This window comes from Benincasa hispida, chromosome 11, assembly GCF_027475165.1.
Source record: "Benincasa hispida cultivar pf3 chromosome 11, pf3_genome.v1.1, whole genome shotgun sequence".
NCBI lineage: Eukaryota > Viridiplantae > Streptophyta > Magnoliopsida > Cucurbitales > Cucurbitaceae > Benincasa > Benincasa hispida.
In genome coordinates, this window is record NC_143488.1 from 62,981,231 (window position 1) to 63,004,041 (window position 22,811).

A 22,811-nucleotide genomic window follows, 5' to 3' on the forward strand; every position below is an offset into this window, starting at 1 on the left:
TTGTACAAAGTTAGGACTAGCTGTGAAGATGTGCAAAAATGTCTGATGAATGTGGTGGCAAGTCTTGTGAAATGTGTTAGAAAGAGAATGGGTTGAGGGAAAGGACATTGCAAGTTCGTCAATCTTGCTGAGGACACAACTAAGGTTCTGTTTTCCCTTGGCTTACACTTTTCAGTGATCAGCCGCATTCCCATATGTCTATGGTGAAATAGAGATGAACGTGATACACGCAAGGTTGTTTCCATCTCTGGAAATATTTCTCGCTTTAGTTAACGCATTCTTCCAACCTTCTTTTGATAGGTGGAATAACATCATCATTTCTGCTCTCACAGGTGAAGATGCCATTGAGCATACTTTAGCTAAACTTAGCTGATTTCCTTAACAAGGATTAACTCACTCACTTAATCCTTCCCCTTACCCTGGGGATTAGTTACACATGATGGAGAAAATGGATGATGAATCTATGGAAAAGAACAGAGAACTGATGATGAATACGATAATGATATTAAAATCTAAGGATAAGCGTTTGTTACAAATAGTGAATGAAAGATTAGAGATGAACACAGTAGATGAATGAAAAATAAAAACAAATATGGTAAGAGTGTCAATGTCTTGACATAGATCCCAATCGGAGACGATGTGCTTGCCGGCATGTGGTAAAAATGGAGTGGAAAGCTTCCCTCTCAAGCTTGCTTTCCAGGTAGGAGTGACCTTTTGCACAAAGCTTCTTCTTCGAGAATGGAAATAATTGCTTGCTCCAGAGACTTACCTCTCGGTCTTGTCTCGTCTGTCTCCTGGATTTTCTCTAAATTGTCTCTTCAGACCAGCCTCCTTTCTTTAAATTTGATGAAGCTATTTATAGACCTTGGCTCCTTCTGCATTAATGGTCCCGCTCTGAAAATCTGATAATTCCTGCCATGGCATAGTGGAAATGTTCGCTCTGCTCTACGATCAATTTGTCAGAATCGTACAACAGAAAAACTGTACAATGTCAGAAGTCCTTGTGAATGCGTTGCTCTTCACATCTTCGATCGATCGCCGCATGCGGTGTAATTGTTTTGATCTCTTATCTATTGTTGCATGCAGTAGAAATGCATTGGTCGTTTGAGTCCATGATCGATCGTCGCATGTGTTGCAATTGCGTTGTTCTTTTTCGTTCTTGATTGATTGTCGCATGCAATGATAATACGTTGTTCATTTTTGTCCTCGGGCGATTGTCGCATTCGATGACTTATTTTATGCAAAACAAAGACTTGGACATTCCATTTTGCCATCAAAATAGGGTTAGCGTGTGTGCTTATGACACTTTACAATTTTCGTGATTCTAAGCCAATTTCTATATTGTCGACACAACTTTTTCTTCTTTTTGCCGCATAATCTAAATAAAACGGTATAAATAACTTGTATTTCTACAAGTTATCACACCCCCAAATTTAGATATATGTTTGTCCTTAAGCATATCCTCGACTAAGGCAATTCAGCTCAAATCCTATCTTAACTTCCTGATATGGCCGTATCCGCTTGATCGCATCTTCTCAGACCTTCCCCACCCTCAAATTTAGAGATGCGCAAGGTCCTCATTGCGTTGTTTTGGACAGAACAGACAAAACACTTAGTCAAAATTTTGAAAAGAAGGTTTGAGTAGAGTCTTGTAATAAAGAAGGTAAAGTACAGCTATTGCGATGAATTATCTAAGTGTTAGGCAAAAAATGCAATGTATAAAGAAATTTTGCTAAGAGTATGCATACTACTCATCATGGCAGCGTAAATAAACAACGCAAAAGAAAAGAAATGAATTACCGCAATAAATTGACAAATGATGATAAAAATAAAGAGGCCAGTGTATAAGGAAAGAATGATTACTCAGTTGTATAAAATTTGTCTAAGTACACAAAGAATTATAAATATCGCAGCACAAAATTGTAAATATGTACAAAAGAATACAAGGTATAGCTTTCTAAAAAAAAATCGAATGGCCGCAAAGAAAAAATGCAAAATTGTTGAGAAGGTGTTACACCCCCAAATTTAGAGTTGCGGTGGGGGCTTTTGGTGAGGAGGATGTTGCGGAGGAGCTCTTTGTGGCGCTTCTTGAAATTGCAGAGGTTACTATAGATGTGGAGGCACCATGGGACCTGTACGTATGCTGTTAAGAAATTGAAGTACTCATGGTTGCGCTCGGCCATCTGTCTTTGATTTAGGCGAATGGTAAAGATGTTGCATTGAATATTGATCACCGCCTGTTGCAACATTGTGTTGCTCTCCTACAACTCCGTTAATGAATGGCAGAAGAAGATGAGTTCTTGAGATAAGAAGACCCGCATATCTTTTAAGGCAGCAGCAATGGATGCAGTGGTGGGTTGCACCGTCGATGTTTCGCCAGCATCGGTTTGAGGTTGAGCAGAAGGGTCTGCTCCCAAACCATGTGGGTCATCAACATGCAGCGATGAGGGTGAAAAGTGGGGTGGAAATGGATGGCGGGGAAACGCTGCTGAAGATGTGCGATTGGAGTCAGGGGCAAGGAGGAGGTTTGTGAATTGTTCAGGAAGAGGGGAAAGGGGTTCGTTTGGAGGCCTTGGTGGGCGAATGACTAAAGGCAAAAGGTCCAAGGGTAGACTGGTTTGCTTCTACGGTGAACTTCCTTGGACGATTTCCTTTCCTTTATAATTGCGACATTGCTTCTTTGGTTTTGGCGGTTGCAGCGCATTTAAATCAATGAGGGGCCTTTTGTTGGAAGCTTGAGGCAATACGATGAATCCTTGAGAAGCATTGTCAAGATCTTTATGTGGATGATTCCATGAACTTTAGGCATGGGCTCTTCATCAATGCCTACGCCCATAGAGAGGCATAGGCTTGAAATTGTCTAGGGGAAGAAGTACTGACCTCTCACACGGCCAACAAAACCTCAAATTTACTTCGCAATGAGCTGGCCCACATTGATCAGAAGGTTGCGTGCTATGCAGTATGCGGCCATAACTTGATTCCTTGAAATTGTTTTTTCATGCGTTGTTGGGATGAGTCGTCGTTTCACCAAATAGACCCAAAGTCACGCTTCTGGTAGTAGCCTGTTGGAGGCGAGGGTTCTTATGCCTATTAATGACACCGACCACTTGGTGCCCGGTTGTGTTAATACCTTCAGCGCATCCTCCATATGCTCTTCTTCATCATCAATCAACTTCTTACCCGATGCTTCCGGGAGGTTCTTTAACTTATAGAGTTCATTGATGTCCTTTGCACTAAACGACACTACCCTCCCTTCAATGATCACCGCATCTTCGGTGTCATAAAGCTGGCCGTGGTAGAAGGCCCTTACTACCGTAGAAATAACGATGGATAGACATTGGCAGAAAGTTTCCCACTCATGTTCCACCACAATACTGGTGATGAGATCTGGTAGTGGTGCCGATGCAGGGAAGAAGCCCATTTCCATCCATAAGTCATCATTTTCTTTCTTGGTTGCTAGACGCCTCCTGGTCAACCCAAGCTCGCTACTTTCCACTTTAGCTTTGCCCCTTTCTTGAGCAGACGCAAGGCGAGCTTTCTATTTTTGGGTGCATTCCCTCACCTTGCGTTGCTCTTCTTTTTCCTTTTCCCATTCTTCCACTTCTTTTCTCTTCCTCTCTTTGACGCACTGCACATTTGCTTTGCGGCATCTTTCTTTCTCCTCCTTCTCCTTCTTTTCTGCTTATTCTTCTTCTTCTCTCATTTCTCTTTCAAATTACTCCGAGGCGAGCACAATTCACTACTCTTCCTTGAGCCTTCTTCTTTTTTCTTCTTCCGCTCTCATGTTGTCACGGCGAACCTCTTCATCGTGAAGTTTTCTGGCCAAATTGTCTGCTGCAATGATTTGGCGCGCACGTGACATCTTTTCTTTCTTCTCCTCTAATTCTTTTTTTCTTTTATCCTCATTCTCTGCTATGTGTTGAAAGAAATTTGGGTCGCTTGTGGACCCTTGCGGCACATTTTCCTTGCGACGCCGCATGAGAGGGGTGATGTCAGGGTCTTCTCTGTCTTCAAACGCAACTAATATGGTATGCAGCGATGAAACTTGTAGTTGCGCCGATGCTCTAACTTGCGCTGACACCCCCTCTTCCACTCTTGCGGTGGTTGATTCTCCATCAAAATCTAAACTTTCCGCCCTGTTCCTTTTCTCCTCTTTCTTCAGGTGCTTATCTTCCCGCCTGTGTTGTTTTCTTTCACTTCTCTTCTTTTCTTTCTTCTCCTTCTTCAATCGGGCGACTTCATCTTCTTTTGCCATTTTTCTTTACTTTTTCTTTTCTCCTTCTCTTCGGGCGTCACCAGCTGCTTCTTCGCCTCTACAACCTCCAAAACAGCACTTCGGATCCTAAGGAGACTGTCCAAAAACTTGTAATAGTAAAATTGATGTGTTTATGCGCTGTTTCTCATAATACCAACAACTTGTTAGGTTGCTGACGTACATATGTGCTTTGCGACAATGATAAATGCGATACTATGTTCGAAATGTATGCGATGATAATGATGCGTTCGTAGTATGCGTTCGTGTAGTGCGTGTCACAAGTTTTCTTATGCTGAAACCAAGTAGAATTCCAATGCAAGTTTCTTAGAGTGATCTGAGGTCGAACACGGGGATTGTTGTGAATAATGTGATACTAATGTGGTATATATGACCGGTTAAACATAAAGAATAATGAATTGGGTTTGCAAAAATGTAAAATGCGGTAAAGAGTGAATTGCGGTAAAGAATAAAATGCGATGGTAAATGAAGTGCGATAAAATAAATATGGTAATAAGTAAAGTTGCGGTAATAAAGTAAATAAATAAACAATTAATTCTACAAAATGAGGACTGGTTGTGAAGATGTGCAAAAATGTCTGATGAATGTAGTGGCAAGTCTTGTGAAATGTGTCAGAAAGAGAATGGGTTGAGGGAAAGGACATTGCAAGTTCGTCAATCTTGCTGAGGACGCAACTAAGGTTCCACTTTCAATTGGCTTACACCTTTCAGTGATTAGCCACATTCCCATATGTCTATGGTGAAACAGAGATGAACGTGATGAACGCAAGGTTTTTTCCATCTCTAGAAATACTTCTCGCGTTAGTTAACGTATTCTTCCAACCTTCTTTCGATAGGTGGAATAACATCTTCACTTTTGTTCTCACAGGTGAAGATCGTCGAGCATGCTTTAGCTAAACTTAGCTGATTTTCTTAACAAGGATTAACTCACTCGCTTAATCCTTCCCCTTACCCTGGGGATTAGTTACACATGATGGAGGAAATGGATGATGAATGTATGGAAAAGAACAGAGACTAACTATGAATACGATAATGATATTAAAATCTAAGGATAAGCGTTTGTTACAGATAGTGAATGAAATATTAGAGATGAACACAGTAGATGAATGGAAAATAAGAACAAATACAGAAAGAGTGTCAATATCTTGACACATATCCCAATCGGAGATGATGTGCTTTCCGGCGTGTGGTAGAAATGGAGTGGAAAGCTTCCCTCTCAGGCTTGCTTTCCAGGTAGAAGTGACCTTTCACACAGAGCTTCTTCTTTGGGAATGGAAATAATTACTTGCTCCAGAGACTTACCTCTTAGTCTTGTCTCGTCTGTCTCCCGGATTTTCTCTAAATTGTCTCTTCAGACCAGCCTTCTTTCTTCGAATTTGATGAAGCTATTTATAGATCTTGGCTTCTTCTGCATTGGTCCCGCTCTGAAAATCTGATAATTCCTGCCATGGCATAGTGGAAATGTCCGCTTTGCTCCACGATCAATTTTTGATGAAGCTACATATGGATATTTTCATCTTTGATTACCTTATTGTTGATTACCCTCTTGCTGATTAATTTTGGTAATCAAAGATGAAATTATCAATTGGCGAGTTTTGGTAAGTTCTATGCTTTGATTACCTTCTTGCTGATTAATTTTGGTTGTTGAGAAAATTTGGTAAAGTCATTTGGAAGTGATTTTTTTGACGAAGCTACATATGGATAATTTATTTGAGACATTAGTAGTGAAGTATGTATTTGATTCAATCTTTAATCATGTAAGCCTAATTTCAAATTATGATTAGGGAGTTGATTCAATAATTTCATTCAAGATGAAGAAGAGTTTGGTTTGCTAATTATTTGGGCTTAAAATTGGAGGTTTGGAAGGTGAATTCGAATTGGACCACACCTTAGGTAAGGTTATCTGGAAATATTTTGTAATATTTGGGTATTTGAAAATTGGCGTTAACTATTAATTTTAAAGCTTGGTTTATGTTTAGGCTTGATTAAGGATTCAAGAATTTCACAAAGATTCAATTGCTTTTTGGTTCGACCTAATATCAAGGTAAGTAATCTTACTACTGGAACTGCCCACGGGCAGGCATTTGATGTATGCTAGCATGATAAATGAATGTTATGGCAGAATGATAGCATGATAGATTTATAGTATAACCTGATCAAAGTATGTTCTGTTATGAGATCCGAATTATTTATTTATGCACATAGACACTTGAATGCTAGTATGAGATGGTATGTTCTTCCATGGTTGTATTTGATCTGATGATGTTGAGGTATACATGTATGTTGTAGAATCATGATCTTGAGATATATGTGTATGTTGTAGAGCCATGATGTTGAGGTTTATATGTATGTCATAGATTCGTACAGTGATGATTATGATGTTGAGACTGTGCAAATGTCCTTACTGATTAGTTAGATGGCCATTAGATTTTATGTTTCCTTCGGGATTCACCAGTTTGTGTTTTCTTCGGGATTCACCAGGTTGTGTTTCCTTCGGGATCCACCAGGTTGTGTTTCCTTCATGATCCACCAGTTTGTGTTTCTTTCGGGATTCACCAGAGGTAGTGGGCATACTTAACTACAGTAGGATAGGACTCAGTCTTCTTCATGTTTCATGTGTATATGTGTCCTATGAGGACTAGAGCAGTGTATATGTTTCACCAAAGGTGGGTGTCTAGAGGACATAGATGCCTAGCCTGACCCCAGTAGTGGGGTTACTTACTGAGTATTTGATACTCATTCTTTTTCATGTTGTTATTTCAGGTAAGGGTAGAGATGCACCGGCGATGGATAAGCAGAATTCGTGATCAAGCCACTAGGACTAGTTTTTATGCTTCACTTCATAAAATTTAGAGTCATTTTCATGTTTCTCTTAACTTTTAGTTTTGATGTTTAAAACTTACTTTTAAGAATCGTTTTTCAGACTTATTTACTATCTTTTATGATTTCTGGGTACCCTACTATTGTTTTAATATTTGAATTTAATGAAAGTCTTTTGAACTTACCTTATTTAATTAGTATTTATTTCGCCATAACAGAGTGTCGTTTTGAGTTCCATGCATGCATGTATTTAGTAACGGCCTAACTTAAGTCCTAGGGGGTCAGGTCGTTACATCCCCACTCATATGTCTCCACATGAATTATCAGGATCATATCATTTGTAGCACTTTATAACAATTGTAACATCTACAAAGCGGGTCATACTCGTATTGTCACGAGGATAAGGTATCTAGCCTTATCCATCTACTACAGACTATTTAGGTTATCACTTAAACATGATCCACCTGTATGTCTCTATATAATGTTTAAGCTACAAATGATAACCTTTTATGTTAGTTTATGGTTTGTGAGTTTACTGCAACAATATATCAAATAAAATATCTCATATTTTATAAAATAAATAAAATGTTTGTATAATACAATTACAAACTACATAACCTTACGAGATTTAGGGCATCAACCCCAACAATTATAGTATATATGATTTGTGATAAAGTTTCTAGCATGATCTATTTTGACATATGCTTTCAGTAATGATTTAAACAATTATTTATGATTTTCCATGATTTCTTTATGATGTGATTTTATGAAAAGTATTTTTGATCCGGATTGGATTTGAACATGTTTTTATGTGATTTATGATCCAAATGGGATATAATAATGGACTTGATGATATATTTGGAAACTGAGATGAGCTTATTTCTATGAATGGTATTTATGATGATATGTGAATAAGTGGTTTTCAACCACTGGATTCTGATACCCAGGTTGTGATTTACCTCTAGGCTATGTGAATGTATTTCTGTTGTGCCACCATGATTGTAAAGAGATATGTTTATGGCTTGGAGCCACGAGATTTCATTCGAGGCCAATCTGCATACAAATACAACCTTACTATTATTTACGATTGTTGGATGTACTGAACGTATGTAAGTTGTGTATCGTCACATGTTCTACTGTAGCTATAGTGCATTTGTGCGCTCTGCTCGGCCGCATATTTGGGATATGTCGCTGTGGTAGAAAGGGAATTGGGTACATATTCAGTGTGACTTTTCATCAGCTCATATGCATGATTATTAAAGGGATTGAAATTCCCATAGTGGAAGAAAACAAATGCCTTATGTCTCAATGTCGTTTTACATGACTTGAAATTATAGAGGCGAGGAAAATAGGATAAAAAAATAAAACCTAAACATGCTACTACTGCAAAATTAGAGAGGAGAAAAGGATAATGAAACTGACCCTTAAAGAAACACTTTCTTCAAGTTTTCTCTCCACGACAAGAAATCACGAACTGGACTCCTCCTTCTTGATCTTGAACACCACTAACACAACAACTCAATGAACACCGGTTCTCGAACACCCCCACCAGAACATCCTCGTTATTCTTTAGGTGAGAATCACAAAGAGTTGTGAGCTTTTGTGGATTAGTTTTGGTGTTAGAAAGGGAAAGTTTTTCTTTGAGAGAAAAATGTAGAGGAAGAAGAAGATCATTGAGAGAGGGAGAGCTCTTTAAAAAAAAAAAAATTGATTTCACGTTCCACATCTTCCCTTTCTCTGTCATTCACATATATGAGAGGAAGTTAGATAACTCCCTCCCTTAATTGAAATTAACTCCCCTTAGGAGTTATTTTCAAAATTCAAAAATTTGAATTTATTAATATATAATAACTAATTTAATATATATCAATATTAAATCATATGTTGTGTCACATATAACATATAACATATAGTCTATAGTTTATATTATATCGCATATAATATAACCTATAGTTTATAATTCTCTCATAAAACCTATAGTATTAATATGAATCGTATTTATATCAATTTTAACTTATAGTTTTTATATGAATCACATTCATACAGTTAATATTTGAATCATATTCAAAAATTTATTTATCCCATTAAAAACGTGATGTTATAATGTTGTTACATACAATTAATTTTAATAATTCAAATTAAATAAAATTAATTTGATTCTCATTAATCCTTATTGAGCTAACAAATTGACCTTATAGACCTACAGATTGAAGCTACAATGATGTGGGATTAATCAGTTAAACTCTTTAATTAAATTAATCCTCATTCATTAACTGTTGATCACTCCACTAAAGACCAACAACTGCATTCTTCGCACTATATATATATATTTGTATCTATTAGATATAAACAATCAATAGTGCATTGACCCTTCACAAATTGCTCGTAGCTACAATTGGATCAAAATTACCGTTGTAACCCTATAGTTAGATCGAACTCCTTAAGTACCATTGTTCTCCCAAATGAATAATTAGTCATAGCCCAAATATAACTTAACCCCGCTTGATTCAGGAGAGGGTTGTTGGGGTTGATGCCCTAAAGTCTCGTGTCTTGTAGTTTGTAAACAGTTTGTACGAACACTTGTAATGTATAATATATGATATTTACTTCACTTCTTGATTTTACTTATATAAATGTTTTATTTGCTTTACCACAAAGTAAACTAAAATCCCTAGTTATCTTTATGTAACTTAGACATGTATGTGGTGACATACAAGTGGATCATGTCTTGAGTGATAACCAAAATGGTTTGTAGTATATAGATATAAGAGGGAAACTTTATCCTGGTAACACTACGGATGTGGCCCACTTTGTGAAATAGTTACAAGTGTTGTGACTTGTCACAGATGATCTGAACCTGATCATTCGTGTAGGGGACATGTGAGCAGGGGCATCCTATACAAAGAGTTTGTATAAGACCTGACCACAAAGTGTTAACGTCTCGTTATATAGCATCGTTCGTGACAGAGACTTCACTTCACTAGGATGGCCATAGGTAACATGACCTCAATACTGAGTGAGTTGGGAGCTCGTGCCATTGAGGGCGGTCCTTTGATTTGCATGTGTGCGGGTGGCCAGGCCGCCAACTCAAACCTATCACTTTGGGGATTCATTTGATTGGGAGTTGGGAACTCGGTTATACAAGATGGAATTCACTCCTTCTCCGAAGTAGGGGTAAGTAGATAGATAGCTCCCTTAAAGGCTGATTCCAAGGCTTGAATGATGTTGTGCCAAACACCTTATATTGGCCCGAGATGTTCGCACATAGTTGGACTATGTTGTATTGTTCACTAGAGGGATCAATGGTACTTAAGAAGTGAGATGTAACTGTTGGGGTTTATGCCCTAAAGTCTTGTGTCCAGTAGTTTGTAAATAACTTTGTACGAACACTTGTGATGTATAATATAAATGATATTTACTTCACTACTTGACTTTGCACATTTAGATTTTACCATAAACAAATAAACTTAATATCCCTAGTTATTTGTATGTAACTTAAGCAAGTATGTGGTGACATACAAGTGGATCATGTCTTGAGTGACAACCAAAATGGTCTGTAGTATATGGATATAAGAGGGAAACCTTATCCTAGTAACACTACGAATGCGGCCCACTTTGTGGAATGGTCACAAGTACTGTGACTTATCATAGATGGTCTGATCCTGATCATTTGTGTAGGGGACATGCGAGCAAGGGCATCCTATACAAAGAGTTTGTATAAGACATGACCACAAAGTGTTAACGTCTCGTTATATAACATCGTTCATAATTGAGACTTCATTTCACTAAAATAACCATAAGTAACATAATCTCATTCCTGAGTGAGTTGGGAACTCCTGCCCTTGAGGGAGGTTCTTTGATTTGCATGGGTGCGAGTGGCCAGAACATCGACTCAAACCTACCATTTTGGGGATTCGTCAGATTTAGGAGCTAGGAACTCTGCTTCACAAGATGGAATTCACTTCTTACCGAGGTAGGGGTAAGTAGACAGATAGCTCCCTTAAGGGCTGATTTCAGGGCTTGAATGATATGGCGTAACGCGTCTTCTCATGACCCAAGAGGTGTTCACACATAGTAGGACGATGTTGTACTATTCATTAGAGGGATCAGTGGTACTTAAGGAGGAAGATGTAATTACAGGGGCAAAACGGTAAATTGGCCTGCTGTAATTACGAGCATCTGTGAAGGGTCATCGTACTGATGAATGGTTATATCTAATGAACATAGAAATATATCTATGGCAAGAAGAGTTCAACTCGGTCTTTAGTGGAATGCTTGGCAGTTAACGGATGTGGATATTGTGAATAAAGAGTTTAGTCAGCTATTCACGTACCGTTGGAGCTTCGAGCCATAGGTTCATAGGGTCCCCTTGGTAGCTTGGATAAAAGTTGAGAGTCAGTTTTTGGGTCAATTTGAAATATTCAAATTGACAAGAGGGAGTTCGATTATATATGATATAATTGAACGAGTTAATTAAATATGATATAATTAACTTTATGTATTAGATACATTAATTTGGAGGAAGTTAGATATACATATGATTTATATTTAGTAGATGAAAACTATTATAATTAATATATGATATTAATTTATAAGTTATGAATTTGATAACATCACATTCATTGGACGGTTATAAAGGAAATGGGAAGGTGCCTATTCGTTCTAAATAACGGATGAGTGCATTATAAATAACAGACAGTGTGTTGATCTTGTTGTGCACGGATATTGTGAAAAAGATAGTGTCATCGTTTAGAAAATCAGTGCCTATACGATCGCTTACATATATGATATTGCTAAGCGATCGCATACCGATTACACCGTTGCGCGCTATTATCTAAATGATCATTTACATTTTTCCTAAGCGATCGTTTAGCTCCGGTATTTACTAAACGATCGTATACACGATCGCTTAGTTTTTCCTATGCGATCGTTCGGACGATCGCTCACCCTTTTCCTACACGATCGTTTAGACGTTTGTTACCTTTTCCTACACGATCGTATAGACGATTGCTTACTTTTACTACACGATCGTATACTTCACCTAAACGATCAAGCATATTGTCTATGTTATAGATGACCGCATCTCCCACTTGCTTGATCGTTGTGTATGGTCGCTCTTCCTTCTTCCCTCTACCAAATCCAAAGAAAGCCCACACTTTGGATTCTCATTCCAAGAATACTGAGGGCTCTGAGTGGTGGTGTCTTCTTCATTTTCTTCTATCCGAGTGGTGATTATTCGAGGTAGACATGTTGGGCTTCAGACTCACTGTGAAGAAGAAATCTACATTTGGTATGATTTCTTGATCTCTTTAGCATTATGAAAATATGTTTGAATGTATATGCGGTAATTCTGTCACAATGAATTTGAAAGATCCGCTTCCGCTCGTAGGTACTCTTGAATAAGAGTTCCTTCAATTGGTATCAGAGCACTCGATTTTATGATATTCCAACTCATTGCTGCAAAAGAATTTCAAATACATTCTTGGTGGGTGCATTTCTACACTGTTTAATCGTTAAATTGCTGTGGATGTGCAGATTTATGGATGTTTTCGTGGATGTTAGCCTCGGTTCGATTTAATGCTTTTACATTTGCAGTTGTTTACAAAGGCCCCTGCGTTTTTTGGGCATTAATAATCATTATCGAGTCTGTATTCAAAGTCTGTTTGAGTTTTGAGTCATTCGTGAAGAAGATCGGAGCAAGCATTGTTGTTCTTCGAGGAAGGAGACTATCAAGGGTTGATCGCATCGTGCATACGATGGAGTATGCGATCGTTATTGATCGCTTCAGTTAAACGATGGGGTATGCGATCAAGTTTGATCGCATGGTGCAGTCGATTGGGTACGCGATCGCTGATGATCGCATTGTGTAGACGATCGGGTAAACGATCAAGGGTTGATCGCATCGTGTCGAAGATCGGTTATGCGATCACTGAGTATCGGGTCGTGTAGACGATTTGATGCTCGTGTATCGTTAAACGCACGTGCGCACTGGACGATCATTTAAGGTAGCAAGCTTCATCGCTTAGTAACTGACTAAACAATCGCTTAGTAAAGCAAGGTAAATCGTTTACCTGTCACCGCGTTGAGCTATCGCATAGACGATTAGGCTTCGTTGCCTCATTGTCGTCTATGCAATCATTTAATTTTGCTTCTATCGTCTAGTTCGAGCAACGACATTTACAACACGACGGAGTCCTTCTGGCAGTTCAAGACCCTATTCGCCCGTGAACCGGTTTGCTTGATGAAAACTATAATAGATAAGGTTATTTCATTCCGATTTCGTAAAGGCTCATCCCGATCCATTAATCCTTTATTTATTACAGCGATTTATGTTTTTATTATGTCATATGGTATGTACATATAGATAAATCCTATCTTAGGTCATGCATATTCTCTTTATTATAAGTGTTATAATTTAGAGAAGCATGTTTTAATTTACATAAATGCATGCTCATACATCATATACTATAAGGTTTTTATTTATGTATGCTTTATTTATTTTTTTTAACGTTATATTTATAAGCGTAGTAAATACTTCGTTATGTGGGATGAGTGTTTTAGTTATTTATTTTATAAATGGTTATAAAATGAAATTAGAACTAAAATTATTAGTAAAAGATTAATATGTAGCAAGTCTATCTATAGTAGACCTTTTGTCGAAGGCGGGTTCTATCTAGGCTGGGGTATTTAAGATGACAGCAATAGAACACCCCTACCTAGGAACCTACCTGGAAAGGTAATTTAGATAGATTAGATGCATGAATGCAAACTAAGGCCAGTCCTTTAAAAAGTTTAATGTGACTACTTGGATTTGTTTTTTTTTTTTTTATTTCAAAGACAAAATTTGTTTTTGAACAAACTTTATAAATGACTTAGATCATAATCAGTAGCCGGATTGTCTAGGTTAATAAACCCCTAGGTAGAACATTCAGTGGGAGGTTCTTAGGGCATTTGATGCCTCATTTTCACCTCTTCCGTTTTTCCCTCATAGTCTACACCATGAGATCTACCCTCAGCCTCAAGGCACCTTTGGCGTGTCCCCCCAACGGATGGTGTTTGGGTAGGTCAATATCAAGGTGAATGGAAAAGGTTTTCATAGTAAGTGGGAGCAGGAAGTGCGACAGCATATCTCTTGGTCTCCCTCGTTGGATTGAATAAAGTTTCTGCGCATCGTCTCGTGGCATCCTGGGTGTGTCGTCCTATAGGATGGCTGTTTTGCACGTTTCTTTATTTGATCTCCTGTAAGAGGATATACTTATTTTCTTGTCCTAATCTGTCTTTTTCCTACAATGAGCGCATTAGGACGGGACTCTGGGGCAGAAAACGAGGAGTCACATTTACGCAGGATTATTAAGAGTTAACTATTCTAGACCGAACAAATTGTGGCTATTAGGTTTAGTTCCAAGAGTTGGTTCTGCCTAATGGTTGAGATTGTCTCATCCCAGTGAATGGCCATCCGATCACTCCACCGGTGACGTTTGTCCTACCTCACTGGGGTATTTTCACTTATGGTACTTGGAATCTGCTTTGGTAAAAAATTAATTGGTTAATTAAAATGTGGTTTTCGCAAAGTATTATAAAAGGCTATTCGTTTTTTTTTCAGCAACGTTTTTAATGGCTTCAGTCACTATCAATTTACTAAGCATTGAAAAACTGAATGGACTAGACTATGCAAGTTGGAATCATATGCTCATGACAATACTCATCATCGAGTATCTCAAGTTTGTCCTTATGAAGGAATGTTCGCCTATTCAACCTCAGAACGCTACTCGAAATGTTTGGGCAGCGTACGAGCGTTGGACACGGGAAAACGAGAATGCCCGAGCCTATATTCTGGCCAATCTTAGTGACGTATTGGCCAAGAAACACGAGTCCATGGTCTCAGATCGTGAGATCATGGAGTCCCTACGGGGAATGTTCGGACAGTTGTCTGGACAGCTCAAGCATGAGGCTCTGAAATGCATCTTCAGCTCCAAAATGGAGGAAGGCACCTCTATTTATGAACACGTGCTGAAAATGATGGTCCACTTTAACGTGGTGGAGATGAATGGGTCTAAAATCGATGAGGGCAGTCAGGTTAGCATTATCCTGCATTCATTGTCGGAGAGCTTCCTCAACTTTGTTAGCAATACGATTCTTAACAAAGTAGACTACTACCTTACCACTCTCTTCAATTACCAATCCTTGCTGAAAAGTAAGGAGAAAGAGGGAGGTGAGGCAAATATTGTCTTGTCCTCTAAAAAGTCTTATCGAGGTTCGACCTTAGAAACAAAGTCTGCACCTTTAACTTCTAACTCTAAAAAGGGGAAGAAGAAAAAAGGTGGTAAAGAGAAAGAAAATGTGCCTGCTAACCCGCCACCTGTCGCCCAGAAGAAGCGTCCATCGCCGGTTGGAAAAGGAAAATGTTTCCACTGTAACCAGTACAGACAATGGAAGAAGAATTGTCGTTGTTATCTGGAGTAAAAGAAGGCTGCCAAGGCTAAAGCCAAGGCAGAAAAAGGGGATTAGCTCTTGGCGACAGTTGAAGGCTAGTGAGATAATGTTGCGAGTAGGTACCAGGCACGTCATTTTAGCTGTGGTAGTGGGAGACATCCAGTTTACTTTACAGAATAGGTTTCTTATATTAAAAGATGTCTTTGTAGTTCCTGAACTATAAAGGAACCTTATTTCTGTAAAATGTATGTTACAATACAATTACACTATTTCTTTTAAATTGAATAAAGCGTTTATTCATAACGATGGTGTTGAAATTTGTACAGCTAAACTGGAAAATAACTTGTATGTACTAAAACCTTTAGCCTTAAGTTCCCTCTATAACATAGAGATTTTTAAATCAGTCGTAAAGCAATCTAAACGTCAACGAGTTTCTCTAAAAGAAAATGCCCAACTTTGGCACCTTCGATTAGGGCACATCAATCTCAATAGGATTGAGAGATTGGTGAGGAATGGCCTTCTAAGCAAGTTAGAGGAAAATTCTTTACTAGTGTGCGAATATTGCCTTGAAGGTAAGATGACTAAATGATCTTTTACTGGAAAAGGATATCGAGCCAAAGAGACTCTTGAATTAGTACAGTCTGACCTTTGTGGTCCTATGAATGTGCGAGCTCGAGGAGGCTATGAGTACTTTATCAATTTTACTGATGATTACTCGAGATATGGGTATGTCAATCTGATGCAATGAAAGTCTGAATCTTTTGAAAAGTTCAAATTGTTGAAGGCCGAAGTTGAAAATTCTTTGGATAGACGAATAAAAACACTTCCATTAGATCGAGGTGGAGAGTTTTTGGATTCTGAGTTCCAGGACTATTTATTAGAACATGGAATCGTTTCCCAACTCTCAACACCGAGTACACTTCAACAAAATGGTGTAGCAGAGAAGAGAAACAGAACCTTGTTGGACATGGTTTGTTCGGTGATGAGTTACGCTTCCTTACCGAACTCTTTTGGGGTTTCGCAGTGGAGACTGCAGTATACATTCTCAATTGTGTTCCTTCTAAGAGTGTTACAAGAACACCTCTGAAGTTGGGGAATGGGCGTAAAGCTAGTTTATGTCACTTCTGCATATGGGGTTGCCCAACACATGTGCTTGAGGCAAATCCCAAGAAGTTGGAATCACAAACGAGGTTGTGCCTCTTTGTAGGCTACCCCAAAGGTACACGAGGAGGTTACTTTTATGATCCATCTGAAAACAAGATCTTTGTTTCCACGAATGCTACTTTCCTGGAAGAGGATCATATCAGGGAGCACAGTCCATGTAATAAAGTCGTGTTTAGTGAGCTTTCCAAAGAAACTACTAAAACTTCAACAAGAGTTGTTGAAGGACTTGATTCACAACTAGAATTGTTGATGATAGTTCGTCTGGTAGGTCGGTTCCACCTCAAGAGTTGAGGGAACCTCGATGCAGTGGGAGGGTTACGAACCCACCTGATCGCTATCTGGGTTTCACGGAAATCCTAGCTATGGTGACAGATGGCGACATTGAGGATCCGTTGTCCTATAAAAAGGCTGGAGGATGTTGATCGAGATGAATCAGTCAAAGCCATGAATCTCAAGATGGAGTCGATGTATTTCAACTCGGTATGGGATCTTATAGATCAGCCTGATGGGGTAAGACCTATAGGTTATAAATGGATCTACAAGCGCAAACAGAGTGCTGATGGGAAGGTGCAAACCTTCAAGGCTCGACTTGTGGCAAAGGGTTATACCCAGGTGGAGGGAGTCGACTATGAAGAGACTTTCTCACCTGTTGCCATGTTAAAGTCGATCCGCATGATAGTGTATCGAGGTGACGTGATCGTCACGAAAATCGTCGTGGAGAAAAATGTTGCTGATTCATTTACGAAGGATCTCACAACTATAGTGTTTTAGGGTCTTTCAGAGCATGGGTCTACAGGACCGCCCGCGGTTGGACTAGGGCAAGTGGGAGATTTTGTTGCACTGGGTTTTTATGCCCTAGTTTATTGTTTTTTGTCTGTCTACTTGTACTCCCCACTTCGCTTTAGGACAAGTGGGAGATTGTTGGGGTTTGTGCCTTAAAGTCTCGTGTCCAATAGTTTGTAAACGACTTTGTACGAACACTTGTGATGTATAATATAAATAATATTCACTTCACTACTTGGCTTTGCACATTTAGATTTTACCACAAACCAAATATCCCTGGTTATATGTATGTAGCTTAAGCATTTATGTAGTAACATACAAGTGGATCATGTCTTGAGTGATAACCAAAATGGTCTGTAGTATATGGATATAAGAGGGAAACCTTATCTTGGTAACGCTATGGATACAACCCGCTTTGTGGAATGGTCACAAGTGTTGTGACTTGTCACAGATGGTCTGATCCTAATCATTCGTGTAGGGGACATGCGAGTGGGGGCGTTCTATACAAAGAGTTTGTATAAGACCTGACCACGAAGTGTTAATGTCTCGTTATATAATACTGTTCATACTGAGACTTCACTTCATTAGGATGACCATAGGTAATATGACCTCAATCCTGAGTGAGCTCGGAACTCCTGCCATTGAGGGCGATCCTTTTATGTGCATGAGTGCGAGTGGCTAGAACACCGACTCAAACCTACCATGTTGGGCATTCGTCTGATTTGGAAGCTGAGAACTCAGCTTCACAAGATGGAATTCACTCCTTCCCCGAGGCAAGGGTAAGTAGATAGAAGGCTCCGTTAAGGGCTGAATCCAGGGCTTGAACGATGTGGTGCCACACAGCTTCTCATGGCCCGAGAGGTGTTCACACATAGTAGAACTATGTTATATTATTCATTAGAGGGATCAGTGGTACTTAAGGAAGAAGATGTAATTACAGGTGCAAAATGGTAAATTGGCTTGTTGTAATTACGAGCATCCGTGAAGGGTCATCGTTCTGATGATTGGTTATATCCAATGGACATAGAAATATATCTATGGCAAGAAGAGATCAACTCGGTCTTTAGTGAAATGCCTGACAGTTAACGGATGGTGGATATCGTGACTAAAAAGTTTAGTCAACTATTCACGTACTGTTGGAGCTTCGAGCCATAGGTCTATAAGGTCCCATCGGTAGCTTGGATATATGTTAAGAGTTAGTTTTTGGGTCAATTTGAAATATTCAAATTGACAAGAGGGGGTTCGATTATATATGATATAATTGAACGATTAATTAAATATGATATAATTAACTTTATGTATGAGATACATTAATTTGGAGGCAATTAGATATAAATATGATTTATATTTAGTAGAGGAAAAATATTATAATTAATATATGATATTAATTTGTAAGTTCTGAATGTGATAACATCACACTCATTGGACGGTTACAAAGGAAATGGGAAGACACCAAATAATGGATGTGTGCATTATAAATAGAAGATAGTGTGTTAATCTCGGTGTGTGTGGATATTGTGAAAAAGTTAGTTTCATCGTTTAGAAAATCAGTGGCTATACGGTAGTGGCTACACGATCGCTTACATATACGATATTGCTAAACAATTGCATACCGATTAAACCGTCACGTGCTATTATCTAAATGATCATTTACCTTTTTCCTAAGCGATCGTTTAGCTCCCGGTATTTACTAAACGATCATATAGACAGTCGCTTAGTTTTTCCTACGCGATCGTTTAGACTATCGCTCACCCTTTTCCTACAAGATCGTTTAGATGATCATTTACCTTTTCATACACGATCGTATAGACGATGACTTACTTTTTCTACATGATCATATACTTCACTTAAACGATCAAGCATATTGTCTATGCGATTGGCAACCGCATCTCCCACTTGCTTGATCGTTGTGTACGGTCGCTCTTCCTCCTTCCCTCTACCAAATCCGAACAAAGCCCACATTTTGGATTCTCACTCCAAGAATACTGAGGGCTCTGAGTGGTGTTGTCTTCTTCATTTTTTTCTATTCGAGTGGTGATTGTTCGAGGTAGACGGTTGGGCTTCAGACTCGCTGTGAAGAAGAAATCTACATCTGGTATGATTTCTTTATCTCTTTAGCGTTATGAAAGTATGTTTGAATGTATATGTAGTAATTCTGTCACAATGAATTGGAAAGATCCGCTTCCACTCGTAGGTACTCTTGAATAAGAGTTCCTTCAATAAATATAGGGGTAAAACGGTAATTTGGCCCAGTTGTACTTACGAGCATCTGTGAAGGGTCATCGTACTCATGATTGATTATATCCAATGGACACAAAAATATATCTGTGGTAAGAAGAGTTCAGCTGTCGGTCTTTAGTGGAATGCCTGACAGTTAATGGATGGTGGATCTTGTGGCTAAAGAGTTTAGTCAGCTATTCACGTACTGTTAGAGCTTCGAGCCATAGGTCTATAAGGTCCCCTTGGTAGCTTGGATAAAAATTGAGAATTAGTTTCTGGGTAAGTTTGAAATGTTCAAATTGACAAGAGGGAGTTCGATTATACATGATATAATTGACCTGGTTAATTATATATGATACGATTGACTAAATGTATGAGGTATATTATTTTGGAGGAAATTCGATATAAATATTATTTATATCAAGTAGAGGAGAAAACACTATAGTTGATATATGATATTAAACTATAGGTTAAGAATATAATATGATTATATTCATTATTTAATTAATTAGGCGGTTATGAGATAATTGGCGGAGTTTTTCTCCGAATTCGTGCGAAAGTAGGAAGTTCAATTCAGTTCTTGTAATTGAAGAATAAAAATGATTTTTTTTTCATTTTGCAATAGATCCAAAAAATTGCTCATGTTGTAAAAGTATACGATTGCCTAGTGTTGAGAGCCTATACGATAGCGCCCGTCTTCCTAAACGATCGCACACCTATGTATTAAAGGATCGCCCGTGATTTCTAAACAATCGATTACGTTTTCTAGACAATCGCTTAGCGCGCTGAGCAGAACTAAACGATCGCTTACCGTTTGATAGACGATCGCTTAGCTAAACTACATGATCGTGTACCCTGACCTAAATGATCAAGCACACCCGATTATGTGATAGTCTTCCCTTTTCTCCCACTTGCTTGATCGTAGTACACGATTAGTTTTTCCTCCTTCCCTTTACCCATTCCATCAAAGTCCACTCTTTGGATTCTCACTCCGAGAATACTGAGGGCTTCGAGTGGTGGTGTCATCCCCAGTTGCTGTTTGTTCGTGTATTGCTGATCGTGTAGATGATCGTGGTGCTGCTAAATGACTACTTGCTAGACGAGTAAGAACAAGAGTCGTTCGCATTGGACCGAGTTCCTGTGAAGACTGTCTTCAACTGGTAAGTCTCTCGGTCATTTGTATTTATTTGTTAAAGCATGCCAGTAATTAGTGTTTACAATGCATATTTGTATGTTAGAATGTATGTGTGGTAATTCTGTCATAATGAAATTGGAAAGATCTGTTTCCATTCATAGGCATTCTTGTATAAGAGTTCCTTGAAGGGTATGGCGCCACATTATTCAAGACCTAGAATTAGCCCTTAAGGGAGCAATTTATCTACTTACCCCAACAATCGGGAAGGAGTAAATTCTTTCTTGTGTAGCTGTGTTTCCAGCTCTCCTCTCGGACGAATCCCCAAAATGGTAGGCATATTGAGTTGCAAATTTGGTCGCTCACACCCATGTAAATCAAAGAACCACCTTCATAGGCTTGAGTTCACAACTCAATCAAGATTAAGGTCAAGTCACCTATGGTCATCCTAGTGAAATTTAAGTCTCTTCTAGCAACGATGTTATGGAGAGAAACTATCATTTTGTGGTTCGGTCTTATACAAAATCTTTGTATAGGATACCCCTACTCAAATGTCTCCACATCAATGATTAGGATCAGATCATTTGTAACACTTTAAAATAATTGTAACAATTATAAAGTAGGTAGAATCAGTAGTGTCACCAGGATAAGGTACCAAACTTTATCCATCTACTACAGATCGTTCAGGTTATTACTTAAACATGATCCACCTGTATGTGTCAACATAAATGTTTAAGCTTCATTAAATAACCTTTGATCTTAGTTTATTAGTTTTGGGTTAATGCAACTAATTGCCAAATAAAATAACACTTATTTATTAAATAATTAATCTTTTTGTACAAATACAATTTACAAACTACAAGACTATGAGATTTAGGGCATCAACCCCAAAAATCTCTCACTTTTCTAAAGCTAGTGAACGGTACAAATATAAAGTACAGACCAATACAATACACAAAAACAATAAACTAGAGCATACACTATGTGCTCAGTAAAATCTCCTACTTGCCCTAGACTAGATGAGGCATGTCTCGTAGACCTAGACTCTCAAGGTGACTCTTAAACATTTTAGCCATGAGATCCTTCGTAAATTGATCGACAACATTGTGCTCCGAAGTGATCTTCATGACAATCACGTCCTCTCAATACACAATCTTCTGTATGAGACGATACTTGCGCTCTATGTGCTTCCCATGCTTGTGGCTTCTAGGCTCCCTGGAATTCGCCACAGCACCACTATTATCACAATAAAGGGTGATGGCCCTTGACATGTTTGGAATAACTTCCAGATTAGTCAAAAATTTCCTAAGCCATAGAGCCCCCTTAGTAGCCTCACAAGTCACTACATACTCTACCTCCATGGTGGAGTCAGCAATACAACCCTACTTTGTGCTTCTTCAGACTACAACTCCTTTATTAAGAGAGAACAATGATCGTGACGTGGATTTTCTAAAATCCCTGTCAATCTGAAAATCAAAGTCAGTGTAGCCTGTCAGGATCAAATCCTTAGACCCATACGAAAGCATATAGTTCCTCGTTCACCAAAGATACTTGAGGGTGGTTTTAATAGTTGTCCAACGATCTAATCTTGGAGTAGACTGATATCTACTGACTATCCTTACTGCATAGCAAATTTCAGGTCTAGTACATAATGTTTCATACATTAGGCTACCAATAGCCGATGCATAGAGGATCTATCTCATCTCTTCAACCTCTTGAGGTGTCTCAGGACATAGTTCCTTAGACAAGATAATTCCATGCCTGAAATGTAATAAACCTCTCTTAGAATTATGCGTCGAATATTTGAAAAGAATTTTGCCAATGTAAGATGCCTAAGACAAGACCAACATTTTGTTTTTACGATCCCAGAAAATTTGGATCCCTAAAACAAACTGTGCCTCTCCCAAATTTTTCATTTGGAATTGGGCCACTAACCACTATTTAACATCAATCAGTAGAACTACATCATTCCTAATGGGTAGGATAT